The sequence below is a fragment of the Epargyreus clarus genome, unplaced genomic scaffold (assembly GCF_041222505.1).
Source record: "Epargyreus clarus isolate Ecla_fem2 unplaced genomic scaffold, WU_Ecla_fem_2.2 ptg000007l, whole genome shotgun sequence".
In the NCBI taxonomy this organism is placed as follows: Eukaryota; Metazoa; Arthropoda; class Insecta; order Lepidoptera; family Hesperiidae; genus Epargyreus; species Epargyreus clarus.
This window is the reverse complement of record NW_027332215.1, coordinates 19840124-19856661: the sequence shown is the minus strand read 5'-3', so window position 1 is coordinate 19856661 and position 16538 is coordinate 19840124.

The window sequence follows — 16538 nt, the reverse complement described above, 5'->3', positions numbered from 1 at the left end:
TCGGTCTAAAAAATCAGCGCCTTGGTTACATTACCATGGCATGGGCTGAGGGTAGTCCGTTTTACGGTTTATTATGTCGCAGCGCGGTACCCTCCATATATATTAACATAATATGTTTCTAGTATTATAAGAACTTGTTTTTTATGTTTATGATTTGTTTTGATTCTTGTTTTTTTAGTCATGTGTGCTGCTATGTATTCCGTGAATAAATAATAATAATTATTATTATTATTACTTGTTTTGGTTAGTGCTTTAATGCACCTAGTGATAGCCTAGTGGTTGTAACTTAGCCTCTCGATCGAGGGGATGGAGTCCGAGGTTCAAATCCAGGCACCTCGGATTTTTCAGTTACGTACGTATTTGAAATTATTTAATTAAGGAATTAAGGTAAACGTCGTAAGGATACCTGAATACCCGAGAGATCTTAAAAAAAATGTTTGTTAAGATATGTGAAATGTACCAATACGCACCCCACAAGTATAAGTCTGTGAATTTCGGTGGACTATGGCCTAATCCTTCTCATTCTGAGAGGAAACCCGTGCCCAGCAGTGGGACAATAAAAGGTTGACGACGAGGCTTATCAAGTTACCTATTTAATATCTTTGTAAACGTAAATGACTAAGGTAACCACAAAGTAGTAATTCCAATCGCATTATATCCAGGGATGAGTCAGCCGTGTTTCTTGGAGGATCGAAGGTCAACAACCACCTCATCTGTATGGATTATCTCTGTCTTAACGCGATAATTTAATCCTTTGTTTATCCAATGCTTCTAATAGTCCCGCCGCACCGGAATGGTGAGCATCTGAGCGAAGTCATGTATCATACACATAAGATAATAATCCACGGGTTGAGTTACGACCGGCGCAGTGACGAAAAGATATCTAAGGTAAATATGTAAGCGATAAGTAATAAATTTTAACATGTATCCCGTTTAATGGTATTCGGGGTATTTTTAAAGAGAAATTTTAAATAGTTAATTGTATCAGGCGTTACTTTGCGGAAATCCATGCTATTAAGTTAAGATTAAAACTACTTCGCAACAATCCGCTACAAATATGTATGATGGTATATATTTTTTATATTATTTTTTTTCATACATAATATATACCATCATACATATTTGTAGCGGATTGTTGCGAAGTAGTTTTAATCTTAACTTAATAGAAATTTTAGGTTTAATTGAGAAATGATGAAGGGCTGTATGTTACAGTTTCTTATCTTCTATCAATTAGAACTTGAGGTACAGAGCCTACCTCTGTACCATCTAGCACTAAAATCTCAGATTTTTGCTCCCACAAACTTTTCATTATAGTTCGTAATATTTTTAAGATGGAAGCAGCAAACAAACAGTTTATTTGGTGGTCACTTGCGCCCAGGGTCTGAAATCAAGTTCTTATATAGCTGGAGTTTTACATGAAGTCGATCACAGGCTCTTGTGGATTAAGTTGATCAAATGATTATGTAAGTTAGCCATAAACCACACAGCAAATTTGCAGCCGCTTGCAAGATTAAGTTCCGTAAAATTTTATAAATGGATTTACGTCTTCCCACTTCTTAAGATTGAAGAAAATTGACATTGCTATATGGTTGTACGAGATTTTTTTATACATACGAGTAGGTGTAGAAGACGAGCATGTAGTCCGACTGATAGTAAGTGGCTACTAAAGGTATATGTAATCAACCCCGTATAAGATTACATTACTAACTGAGGTCGGCATGTGCGCCGCTACCACTGGGAACTAAGTTGAAATGCCTCTGAAAAGTATGTCTCCCTTGCCACACCCTTCAAACCAGATACAGAAGCATTTAATTCTGTTGTTATTAGGCAGAAATGGGTGTGGCGGTGGTGCCGCCGGAGTCGGACTGAAGGGTCCCACCATCATCAAAACGCTTCTGTAACTTACGCTATAACTTATTGTACTAGGACATGAAGTACCTTTCTTTATGTTTAATGGAGTAAAGAATTATTACCTACCTATAGGGCAGAGAAAAGATGTTGCATCGCGACGGATTGTGTCTTTTAGTATTCGTATATTAGGATGCATACTTGATGTTAAATCTTATATCTTATTAAATAAAAACAATACTATTAAATTTCACGTATTTTGCTGTTTACAAACCTACCTTGAATTTTCAAGTAAGACAATATAAGAAAATGTTCCTACTTTTTACAATATTAACAACATTTTAGGCTTAGTTACTCTGCTACCTTTTAATAATATCTTAATAATATATTTAAATTAAACTGAATACTTAACTATATCTCCTATTAATAAATAAATTCACATGTAGAGTATTATCATAAAAATATGTCAGGAGATATTTTTTCGAGCCAAGTATGTTATGACTGTGCGTTTCGTTATTTAAAAGGAGAGACGCTTATGACAAAGAATATGGACACTTTGATATTTCTTCATACATCTTATATTATTATATTTAAGCTCCATTAAACTAATGGAATATGAAACCGGAATAAATGAAATTAGTTAATAATACGCGCTGTCCCTGCGAAAAGGGCTGTACAGTTCGAGAAGTGTGCATAACATGGCGGCGCTCCCTTTCCACTCCCAGCCCGCCCTTTCCCTTCTGTCACAACTGTCACATCGCTTACTGACTGATCAAAGTACTCAACCCTACTATTTACTCGGTCGGTAAATAAAATCGCTCGACTGAATTACGAAATTATGGGAAAAATAATGATGGGCCTATCCCTAGCCTAATCCTTAGGGATCCTTAGGGATTTATATAATAGGGAGGGCTAACCCTACCTATTAAGCGATGCATGTTTGATTTTAGACCAATATTATCGTGGCATTGAGACATTTTAATATATTACGAGTAATCACGATATGCCGTTTTTAATTTCTTTGAAGCCGATGAACGTTTGTAAGTAGGTAAACGAAATTTGAAAATGTGAGTAGGTTCTGATATTAAGCAATTTAAGTAAACCCACGAAAGATCTGGAAGTAGCAGCAGTTTATATTAGTAGTAATAGAAGTAGTGAGTAGTATTATAGAATTTCCCTTCGAGCATTAATATTTCTTATTTACAACATATTACAGCTAAGATAGAAATATGTGGAGCAGTTGAATGACGGTAGGCGACACAATTTGTAATTAAAGTGACATGAGTGGTAGTTGAAATTAATCTTCAATTAGGTAAGTGTTTACTATCTATAAAGTACGTATTACAGACCTGTATTGGTTTTTTACCCGTACGTATATTCACTTTTACTTTGATGCATACAATTTCACAAAGAAAGCATTAAAAGAAATAATCTATAAGGCGACAAAATAGTTCTACGGTGACCAATTCAAAAACGAACCAAATTTTGTGTGCTAATCTACTAAAAAGTTCTCTAATTTAGTAACCCGAGAAACGCCACGCTACCACCCGCACTCTGAACGAAAAAGCTATTTGATTTGACGGTTATCTCACCTCCAACGTTTATATTGAAACTTAGATAAATATTTACTTTATCGAGTCTAATTTGGCACGGAACCGGCCACCGTATGTTACACTGCACGGCCCTTTTAAATCAGAAATTTAAATGAAGTTTACCTACCTTAGCTAAGGGAAAATATTCAAACTTCGAAGGTTTTGCTGGGCTTGAATCTATTCCCAATTGGAGAGGAGCTAAGACCTGAGGTAGTCCACCATAATAGTCAAGTGCGTGCGTAGACTTCACACCTTGAGATTTTTTTGATGAGTGTTGATGACGATGACAATTTCTTTAATGAGCAGGTATGTTAGTAGGTGTCTTTAGTAAATGTTATCGTAAAGTGATAATTATTTTGTACTACTCAAGTAACTTGCCTGCTGTATGGTGCATGGGATTCGACCCGTGGACCCCGAATTTATAATAACGAATTTAAAATCACTGCATAAAAAGCGATATAAGCAATAATAAAGAAAATTACCTATCGGTTTCTTTACACAATTACACAAAGACTCAAAACTAAAAACTCAAAAAACTATTAATAGCTATATAATTGCTTATATATTTACCATATCTTTACCATGATTCTAGCGCTGTGAACTGCGCTGTGTATTTTAAGCACATTTATAGTTACAATTGCAGGTATTTTAGACGTTATACCTACCAGAAATAATAATAAACAAGAGCCTAAGCTATATACGAGACAATTAAAGGTAAAAAATACAAACATTATTCACCCTAAAGTTAGTAATGACGAATGCCTACCACAGAGCCCACCGTAATGACACACGTCATGCCACCGGGCTCGCCTCTTGCGCGTTATCGCCACACCCGTGTTTTAGTTTACGTTTACATTACAAAGCACTTGTTAAGTAAATAAATACACCCGCTTTAAAATAAACTTCACTATTAATCCTTGACTTAGTATCGTTTACGTAACCGTGAGATCTTTGGACGCGGTCGATGATTTTATCTCGTACGCACATGTGATGTGCACGAACGTCATACATGAACTTAATAATAACAACTTTTTGCAAACTAAAAGTATTTCAAAATTATGTAAAATAACTGAAATTTATAGTCTCTTCATATAACTGCAATAATCAAATTATCAACTAAATAATAGGTACACGAAAGAAAAGAATAAATATCAGTTGGTTTATATAAAACATGAACGAATTAGAACATTGGTTACGCAAACGAATTTCATTTCCATTCATCGAATGAAGCGAGCACAATTAGGTGTTTCCCTGAAGCCCGTCACGGAGTTCTCGTCCGCCTGCGAACTGTCATTACAAAAATAGTGGCCCCAGAAAGGGTAGACCAAGACACGGCCCATATGGACTCGAGTGCCGCGTTGTTATTTTAATTTCTTTCCTCTGTCGTAGAATGCTCGCTTAAGCATTACACGGTATTATTAATCACATTTTAGAGATGGAAATTATTTAAGACGGTATCTAGACTTGTATTATTTTACACGTCTGGAATTGGGCTGATTTATTTTAATTTGAGGTGAAGTAAAAATGTTTCGTTGACCTACTTCAGGCAGCTGTATTCACATAGATTTTTTTTCTTTAGACCTAGATTGTCCTTTGTATCCGCGTAGGTAGACATGTTATTTCGTTAGCTTATTTATAATATAAGAGTAGCAGACGAGCATACAGTGCACCTGACGGTAAGAGGCTACTGCTGTCAATGGATATTTGTAATCAACCCCAGTAAGGATTAAATATTCCTACCTGACGTCGGCCACTGATGCGCCACTGTCCCAGAAGACTAAGCTGGAACGTCTCGCAAAAGTATGTCTCCCGTACCAAACTTTTCAAGTCAGAACTTAGCAGCGCTTAACACTGCTGTTATGAGGCAGAAATAGGTGTATCTGTGGTGCTGTCGGAGTCGAAACACAAAGGGTTCTACCACCTTCAATAATCAACACCTTCAGTAGCTTAGTATTACTGAGTGGTAAAACACTATAATCCATGTAAGTAAGACAAAAAAACGATTGTGCAATGTGACCCAACAACGAACACCCGAATTGTAACAATAAATCTTTACTTCAACATGAGCACAAATTGGACAAGCTTGACAAATAGACGCGACGGAAATAGTGACGCTGACAGTGAAACACACGTCGATCTGTTCATACCTAATGGTCTCACATTCCATTTTTCATTTTAGTTTAACGATATAACTGGCGAAGTGCGAGTCGAACTCGCACACGGAGGGTTCTGTAACACTAAATTTTCATATTCATTTAGTATTTGTGCATAACGCATAATGCATTTATGCATAACGCATTTGTGCATAACGCATAATGCATATTTGAACGGATATGTAGATAGTATTATTATTTACGCTTCAATTGTTAAACCAAAAATCGCTGAAAAGTAGCGGTAATTCTCGGCTGAACCGTTATTTTCAGAATTGATTTACCTCTATGGTTGCTACGACGATAAACATTAAAAAAAATTGGTGTTACGGAATCCTTTGGGTGAGAGTGCGACTCGTATTTGGCTAAATATTTAGTATTTAGATGTATGTAGGTAAAACGGAATATTCCTTTGGCTATTACTGTTATAATCTTGATAATATGTAAAAGATTTACAGTTAATTACTTTTCCCCAAAGAGTGTTGTTCCCATAATTATTAAAGGCAAGTAATTCCAACATGTCTATGAATGGGCGGATAACTATTTTTCTGAACTGTAGGTGAATTAAAAAATCTATTGTTTCTACTTCTACACGTAAATTAATAACTAACTGCCTATCACTAAGGGTGGGTTGCATCGTGTAACTTTAACATTTACAAAAGCCTAACCAACCGTCAAATCCATGGTTAAAAAATAATTCGTTGCACCATATTAGTTTAGGTTGAAATTACGTCATAACTAATACTTAACTTTAACCGCTCGATTTCCATCGGTTAAAGTTACTGTATTCGTCAACTTATATGTCAATTTCGACAAAAAATTAGTATGACAGTGGAAAAAATTATGGTGACAGCGACACAAATGACGTTAGCGACAAATCAATTGGTGCAACACAGAATTCTTACATTCCATCGCTACCGTCAAAGTTACTGTTATATTTAACTTTAACGCAAGCTTTAACCAGGCTTTCGATGCTAACCCTAAGTAATTTAATTTTAGAGTAATCAGTTTTCGTTTTTGCCGCGTATTAATTTCGCAAATCATGTATTTAAATAATTTACTATTAGAATACAATTCTACACCATGTGTGAATTGTGTTCTTGTAGTAGGCCGTCCGACCCAACACAAACTTTTTTCTATCTCTGGTATAAAATACTAACGAACAAAAATATTTGTCTAAGTTCGAAAGATGTTTATTCGGTAACCTATATTCTGTCACGATGGACTAATACGGCGTAGGTACGCCAGAATCTCCTTGTAGAGAGAAAGAGAGCAAAAACAGGGAGTTGACCTCTATAAATTGATTTTGAACATGTTTGTTGAAAGGTGGGCTTGCGGTATTTAAAGAACAATTAGTCGGTTCCTTCCCAGCCATTCAGGCAAATATTTGCCTATTCCAGCCAACCCTCTTTTGGGCCGCACCGCGCCGCCCTGGGCGTTCGTTGAAATGGTTTGTAGCTAAATGTTTGCTCATTCACCCCTATATATTAATCTATGTGTTTTCCCCTGCTGTCAAGCCACGGCAAAGTTATACTTAACGATCGATGAGGAATTGTGGATGATATACGTTTTTGTCGCACCATTTGTATCTCTCTACTTCCTGTATCTAATACTTTATGCAAAAAATATCAACAGGCTTGTTGGAGAAATTGAAAGCGTGTGTGTACCTACTTGTACGTGCTTAGGTAAGAAGCAAACTTCTTACTTCTTTGGTGTAATTAAAAAATAAGAAACAGCGTGCCTAGCATCAAATGTTACATTATATTTGGTAGACGAAGGTAGCTACATAATATCTTATCGGGGTTTTCATAGTAAATAAATATAACCCTCTCATACAGTTCTTAAAAAGTATAATTCAATACGCATTTGTGAAACTAAATAAGTAATCAAAGTAACTTGATTGCAAATTGCCTATGTACCTGTTGTTTTACCACAAATACTTGCTCTGACCAATATCGTCTTATACAAAACGCCTATCATGTTTAAGCTTGATTGATTACAAATCATAGTACCTAATATTAGATATTGTATCCATTAAACGCTTACAAATTTAAAAAAATATCAACTATTGAAGGTGGTAGAACCCTTTGTGGTTCGACTCCAGCGGCATCACCGACACACCTATTTCTACCTAATAACAGCAGTGTTTGGTGCTGTTGTGTTCCGGTTTGAATGGTGTGGTAAGGGAGACAGACTTTTCCGAGGCGTTCCAGCTTAGTTCTCAGGGGTAGCGGCGCATCTGTGACCAATCTCAGGTAGGAATATCTAATCCTATCTGGGGTTGATTACAGATGTCCATGGGCGGCAGTAGCCACTTTCCATCAGGTGGACTGCATGCTCGTCTGCTACTCCTATATTATAAAAAAAAATTAAACTTGCATAAATTTTTGGTATGACAAAATACGAAATGCACGAGTTATAAGATTTTCTCTATATTATGACTTGGAGATTAGATGGGATTTGAGTCAGTCGGTCACATTTTAACTGCGGTTTACACGAGATTAACTGACCGACAATGTTATGATTTGATTGAGAATAACATCGCATAAAATTCATAACTACATTTAAACAAACATAAATTCTAATAAGAGGCCATCGTTGAGACGTATAAATATCTTGTAACGCCTGTTTAATTGCTATCCGGAAATATCTACAGCCTACATTTAGATTATTATAAATGTCTAGCGTTTTCGCATTAGTCTTAATAGCCGTGTCTATATTATAAGCCGTTGATTCTTCTTTATAGGATTACTGTTTTACAAAAAGGTTAAATAAAAACGCATATTAGATTTTTTGAATGTTGTATTACATTGGAAGAAAAGAGAAGGCTTTATTTAATTGCAGCTGATGCACCAATTTACAGTATTTTAGCATTATTTTATGTATGGTGTAAGCACTTATCTACGCTTTTGATAATATTACATATACAAGCACTAAGTAGCCTGTATTACTTTGAAGAGACGACGATAAAATCGCTACAAATTATGAATAGAGAGTGATAGTAGTAACATTAATTGTTGAAAATAAAATGTGATTTAACAGTGGTAGGCCACCACCGCGCGTCGCCGGCGGTCCGCTCCGTACCTACAAAAATACCGGAATGTAATTAAATGTAGATACGAGTAACTTGGGCTTTATAGACGGCTGCACACGCGTCTGTTTGTTTAGTTTGTTATAGACGTGTTTTTACGCAATCTGGAAGTCGTAAATCGTGTGCACCATATTATGTCGTTTACCAGAGTGAAGATATACCTTTATCTTTATCGTTCTGTGAACACCTTGAGCGTACTTAAGCTCAATATTTATTATGTTATAATCAATAAGTTCCAATCATTTTAAGAAACTTAAAGTTTTTAAGAAACCATAGATAGGTATTCATTGGATTTTTTAATTAGTCAAAATATTAATACGTTTTGTAAACCAAAAATAGAATGCTGTAAAAAAACTCTGCTTTGAAATAAGAATGTGTCGATTATTGCTGTAGATCTCATACAGAACGGTCGCGAAGCACTAAATATACTGCTGTACTCTGCTATTTCCTAGTTTTCTTCATTTAATATCTAATATATGTATATTTTAAATTTACCTATTTCCTAGTTTGATATAGACGTATTTTTACGCAATATGGAAGTCGTAAATCGTGTGCAGCAAATTATGTCGTTTACCAAAGTGAAGATATACCTTTATCTTTATAGTTCTGTGAACACCTTGAGCGTACTTAAGCTCAATATATATTATGTTATAATCTGTGAACACCTTGAGAGTACTTAAGCATATATGTACTTAATGAATAAATTCCGTATATTTTGAAAAGCTTAATGTTTTTAAGAAACGGTAGATATTCATTTAATTTTTAATTAGTTCAGTTACGTAAAATAGCATACGTACGTTACGTAGCACAGGTCTCATAAAACATTTTTCAGAAGGAAAATTTAAGTAACTACATTATGTCCCGTTTCGGCGTGTACTTAATTTCCTGTATGTTTAAGCTAGGAATATTTGAATACATTGGTACATTTCAATTGATTATTCATGTGTGACTTTACGGACTTACATTTTGAACATTTTCATTTTTCCGTTAGAGCGCGTGAGGTGTTCATTTACCCTATGCCAGTTTCATTAAAATTATATGTATTCCGGTATATTCCTTAGTTAAAGAGATAGAAAAGAAAGAATTTCTACGACACAAGTTTACAATTGTGCAACAAATAAATTTATATATTTTCTTAATTACGATTCGTATAGGTGTAGCAACTATATAGTAGGGATTGCAATTCAGATAACCGGTTCGAATAAACCGGCGGATCCGGCATCATTAAGCGCTTACCGATCCGGTACCTATATACCGGATCCGACGACCGGGACCGGTTAGCAATTTTTGACAAGCTGTTACATAATTGCATGAGTAACTTTAAGTACGGTGCGTTGCTATTTGTTGACAATAAAACCGACAAGTGTAAACCTGAAAGGTGTTTTTCGGCCGCCGGCTATATTTGCAGCGCCATTAGAACTCGACTAGCAGATGACACAATTGTAACTAGCTTTGGTATACAGTAGTCGCACTACTTGTATTGTAGATATCGATCGAGTTGGTATACATATTGGGAGCCGCGTAAACCACGTATTATAACGTTTATAACCCTGTTCGTGTGGCCAAGCTCGTAAAATATTGATGTTGTGTAGAGGGTTATATAGTAGATCATTACTTGCGGCCCGTTACCAATAATAAACTTGATTAATGTGTTTCGTACTAGATGCCCACGTCAGGTAAACTATGGTTTTATTTAATATATCCCCAATGTAAGAATTAAATTTCTCATTGTTGGAAAATGTTCAGCCAAAAGTGTTCAGCACGCGTTGTTAATTTTCTTTCAAGTATTTAATTTTGATCATTTCTCTGTTTCTGTAAGTCGGTTTTTTTTTACTAAGTATCTGAAGTTTTTAATGAAAGTTTTACGACTGTTAGTACCTAAATGGTAAATCATCTTGTAGAAAACAACTAAAAACTAGCTTTTTTTTCTTAAAGAGGAGGAAGCCTTCAAAAGGTACTCGACGACGTGGGAGCGACGCCGGGTTATGGGGGATTTTTACCGCACTAAAACTCCCCCGGTGGACGTCCTCAACGCTTGTTGGAGAACTCCGGGATGTCCGACGGAACGCAACCGGAGTCCTCCAAGCGCGATGCCCCAATTGGGCTCTGCCCCGGGAGAGCAGTTTTCGCTTCTCCCACACCATCTGGTGTTCACGACGGTATGCGACCACACATACCGCCGTGCTTCCTTCCCGGAGTCGCTTACTGGACGGTTCGAGCTCCCACTCTTGCCGCCCGCAATCCCGGAAGCCCCCTTTCAGTCGCCTCTTACGACAGGCAGGGGATACCGTAGCCCTATTCTAGTCCCGGAACTACAGGGACAAACTAAAATCTACCTACTACTAACGTTCTCAAATCATTTCGCACAGAGAGTCTACCTAGAGAAGCGCTGCTTCCTCTCTTCTCTTGCATATGTCTATTACATAAATTTCTAACATGAAACTGTTCCTGCTTTTCATCGGAAGACTGGATGCCAACTGAGCTGAATAACATATTGAGCAACTATCTTTACTTCACCAATGGCTACGTATCTGTGATCGACATCAGGTAGAGCCCTTGTTCTATGTTATGGGCAGCAATCACCACTAACCATCAGGTGGAATGGATGCTTGTTTGTTACTTCAATTATATAAAAATGTAGTAGATGCATTTGTAGATTGCAAGTAAGGAATTAAGTCCGAAAGATGGGTAGGTGCGTGTTTGTGAGGATAAAATTGACAATAGACAGTTTTGTAACAACGATCACAGGATAACTTAATTTCTATACGTTACTACTTTACTATCGTTACTATTTTATCTGTATATCATGATGAAATCTGCCCAAATATTATTTCAAAATAATATTGCATTTAACTTGGCAATAGTTTCGTGATCGGTCAATAGTCAGTTGACCGCAGACCCACCTACTTAAGAATTATAATATTTCTTAATAAGTTTCGGTAGAGCCATGCAAACTATAGGTATGTATGATATAGTTCAATTAAATAGATGAGATGTTATTACAAAACGTCATGTGATACAATTTTCATTTACTTTTTATTTTTAAAAGTGTAAGTGCAAATATAATAAGGTGTTCAATTTTATCTCACCTCGAATAGAGTCTGTACTAAACGTTTATTGTAACAATGGTTCAGGTAGCGACATAGTTTCTTAGTTTATAAAGATAAGCGGCGATCGAAATGCGCAACAAATGTCAGGTCGGCTGATGCGGGCATTGGGAATTGAATCCGTAGCCCGGGGTAATGTGGCGGGTAATCCACCTCGCGCGCCACTGTGCCCGCGGCCGTTCTATACAAACCGTACACCCCAGTATAATCTGCAAAAACTAACAATACCGCAATTATCTACGCACAAATACTGTCAGACGCTTCACTACTTACTTTATCGTGCATTATAAAACACACGGTTCTTATCTAAAAAATACACTCGGAACAATTTCGTTCTTGCCAAAACTTTTTTACACCCCCATTGTAACATTGTAGATAGACATCAGGTTTAATGCAATTTAATAACAATAAAGCAACTATTTCAGCTCTTTTATAGGTGGTCTTCTTTTTTTAGGTGGACGATCACACACAGAGTTGGGTTTTTTACTTCTTGTTATTATTTGCTGGAAATTATACGGTCGATTTAGTTTATGTCACGGATAGGCTAAGGAATTTGTGTGAATGCAAGTACATAGCACTTTGTTTATTAAAAGTTTTATGTATGTGCCAATGTTCGTACATTTTTAACGTTAATGAATTTTTAGATAGATGTTGTCAGTGCTAAACCAATTTTATCTTTTTATTTTTAAATAAGTATAGGATATTTGTATTATTGGAAAACAATACATTACACATAATGCTAATAGATACCTTCTGCGTACAGTGCAATGTACTCACTTTCTTTATTTACATATAGAATTGTAACTCCTTTATTTCAATTTGTCATAGTATTTTGAAGAAGATTAAGCACAAAACAATGCAGAGGAATTACATGCTTCCAAAGTGTTTATCCGCTAATTAGTGAGTAAGAAATTTTCAGAAAAAATCCAAATCCGGGATAAAACATTCATCGCCAGCGACCCAGGCGATTTACGCCAAACGAAGCATATTTCGAAAAAATTGCAAAAAATTAAAACTGACATGTCATTTTGACACCATTCATCCCGTCCGCCCGGACCCGATTTTTTTGTCTCAGATATCGTATTAGTTAAGTTTTCAGTTAACTCCAAAAATATACGCTAACATCACCAATATAGAGTTCAAAATTACATTGAGTTACAAAAAATCATACACGATGTCGAGATTTTCTCAGCCGTATTTCTTAATGAATTCCTTCGGCCACTATTCATGTCATTTGTAATGTAAACAAAAACCTTCGTCAAAATTTTATAATTTCGCTGTTTAGATGGCTGTTATCTTAAAACTCCGTTAGCAAATTAACTTTAATATTTGGCGCAACTACTTGATTATATGTGTTAAAATAAATGAAGTTAAATTAAGTACGAGAATTTTAAAATTGCATTCATATGAAAAAAATACTTACCTATTTTCCTGCTTAGTAATTTATTTTCTATTTATTTAAAACCAATTAAAATCGTTGGTAGAGAGACAGTGGCGGGTCGACGCGGTTTAAAATGCGGGGATTATGCAGGTTTGTAGGTACGCTTTTGTTCGCATTGTCCTGTACGCAGGACAGAGATACTCAACCTGTCTACAAATATAAATGTTAATGTATTGCAATCAAAATCAATTAAAATATCAATATAATGGTTAAGACTAATTCTTTTAAGACTAACCTAAAATATTAATATTTAAATGTAACTGAACAGTGCCATAAACCTGCTTTGTTCCGATTTGCGAATGAGAACTATAAGGAGATTTTACTTCATTTTCAATTATCATATTTATGAATAATCCTAGGTAGCACTTCCGATTATCGTTAATTTATTAGCAATGGTCGCCCACATATGTACTATTGGATGCATTGCAAATACGTTGTATACTGAAAAAATATTGTAACAATTTCCCATTAATCAGTTTCATAACAGCTTCTCTCGTCTCTAAAAAGCATGAGAAGCTTTGGAAGCTGTATTTCATATTATGATTACAGGAGATAAGTCTACAAAATATACACGTAAGGTTGAGTACCGTAGGTTCATCACATGCAATACAGGATAAGCGTTTACGCGTCGCTGCCGCCGTTATCTCGCCCTGCGCAGCCCGCCGCAGCAACCCCTTCTAATTTTATCCACGATACGCTTTTAATTCGAAACTGTCTGCGGATCACCATATTTTACAGCCCTTTGTAATGACGTTCGATTGAGTGCTATCAACTCGCCGGGGATCGCTCTAACAGAGTTAGTATCGAGTAGAAATGACGCGTATGCAACGCGTGGCTTGCGCAGCTCATCAACAATTGTTCGTTAAAGAATGACTTTGCTGAATTATAAATAATCAATAATAAGAATAAGAGGCACAAACGCCCCTTCTAACAGCTACCGTTAGAAAACCAATAGTACCTCATACTGATAGGAATATTAGCAATAGTAGAGTCTACATTAATCTCTCGGTACGCATTGAAGGCAAAGTGATGTTTACGCAAAATAACAATATAATGTTTATTTTAACACCAACTTAGATCGCTATGAAACCTGTAATTAAATAGGTAAATACAGGAAATTTTTAAAATTGAATAACGGCTCGTCCTTGCTTCGCTTTAAGGATTAATTTCATTCATTGATTCGATTCAATCTACAAAAGCAATGTATAGAAAAATAGTCTATTTCTAGTTTATATTCGCTCTGTGGTTTCAATTTAGCCGCTAGCAAAATAACGGACGGACGAACGCTGTTTTCTTACTGAATTGAAAGTTTTTTATATGTGCAACTGGTTTATTCAAGGCGTGCGAACCAAAGTGTGGACTAACGATGGTAGGACTTGTTATGGGAGAAATAGGTAGCAATTTATTTGTAAATGTTGCTTGTGTTTTGGTCAGTGTTTATTTGAATTAGGTACCAGATTACCTTACACTCCACTGAGGTTATTCTTTGTGGTTTTGATTCTGTTACGAAACACTAAAGATTTACGAAGTGGGTATATAAAAAAATTGGATTTACTCTTTGTTGAGCGTAAGACGCGCGTGGCGCGCGGTTACCAAACTTGTCTGACGCGCAAAGGGTTCCGGATTCGATTCCCGGCTAGACTGATATCTGAATAATGAATTTAGATATATTTTCTGGGTCTGGGTGTTTGTGTATTTGTTTTCGTTTATTCGTCTCCGACACAGGGAATCCAAGTGTGGCGCTATAAGTGTAACTTTCAAAAAAGGCAATTGGTAAGTAGGTAGATAAAGTTATTACTTTATCTGGTTATTACTTACAGTTATGGATTATTTCATGACATTGTTTCTTCCCATGTCCGGTTTATTACTGATAGAATAGTTACAGTCATTGCTTGACATATTATTTTATAAGCGCACGTGACCCAAAATGAATTCATGGGTATAGCAATCGCAATTTTTAAAAAATATTGCTATTGAAACGTGCAAAATTAATTGGCTTATTTGTGTACAAATTACAAATGGAAAGGTATATGCGCATAATTATAATCACTGCACACGCAAAGTAAAAACGCGTCTGTATTAAAATTCCAACGGAAGTCCGTATTGCATTGACGGCTGCCAAATTTAACACATAAATACGTGAGACGGAAACGCGGGATGGTTTTCTTTGACTCCTGTCATCAATCTGTCCTCTCTTTGTTTTGATCAAAAGGATATCGCAACTAATGCGCAGAACGTTTAAAGATTTGACGACACCTGACACAATATGACGATGTGCTCTCGAAAGCACATTACCGCGAATCACTGGATGACTGACGCAATTAATAATACGTGGAAATTAACCGATATTAATATTCTGTGCGTTCCTAGATATTATATTTCAGTAATACTTAGCAATTTCTTTTTGAAAATAGATATCCGATCAAAAATGTTAGTGTTAAAATGAATACAGGATATTGCAACTAAGCGCAGATCGATTAAAGATTTGACGACACCTGACACAATATGACGATGTGCTCTCGAAAGCACATTACCGCGAATCACTGAATGACTGACGCAATTACTAATACGTGGAAATTAACCGATATTAATATTCTGTGCGTTCCTAGATATTATATTTCAGTAATACTTAGCAATTTATTTTGAAAATAGATATCCGATCAAAAATGTTAGTGTTAAAATGAATATAGGATATTGCAACTAAGCGCAGATCGATTAAAGATTTGACGACACCTGACACAATAGGACGATGTACTCTCGAAAGCACATTACCGCGAATCACTGGATGACTGACGCAATTAATAATACGTGGAAATTAACTGATATTAATATTACGTGCGTTCCTAGATATTATATTTCAGTAATACTTAGCATTTTTTTAATTTTAATTTCAAAAATTACTAGGATTAACTGTCATACATGTATTTTTATTTTGGTGAACTAACGGTCGGAATCTTTTGCTTAGCAAAGATTGACATTTAATAATTACCTAATGATGTCCTTAATCTTTAATAATGTGCTTACACGCGTTATTAATAATCAATCTATCAAATTTACTACTGCTACTAAAGATCGTAATTTGACAATGGTTTGTATGAAGATATTTATAACGAAGGTTACCAGAAATCTCGGAACGATGATAAGCAGAAATTATCAAATTTCGATCTTCAGTTCAACTTTGATAATTTGGTAACCTTAGTAGTAGCTATAAAACCATAAAGCCGTGTTCACATTGTCACTTAAAATACAATGTCATTTTCACCACGCGATCACACATTAAAACCAGGAAGTGTGTACAGTTTGCTTATT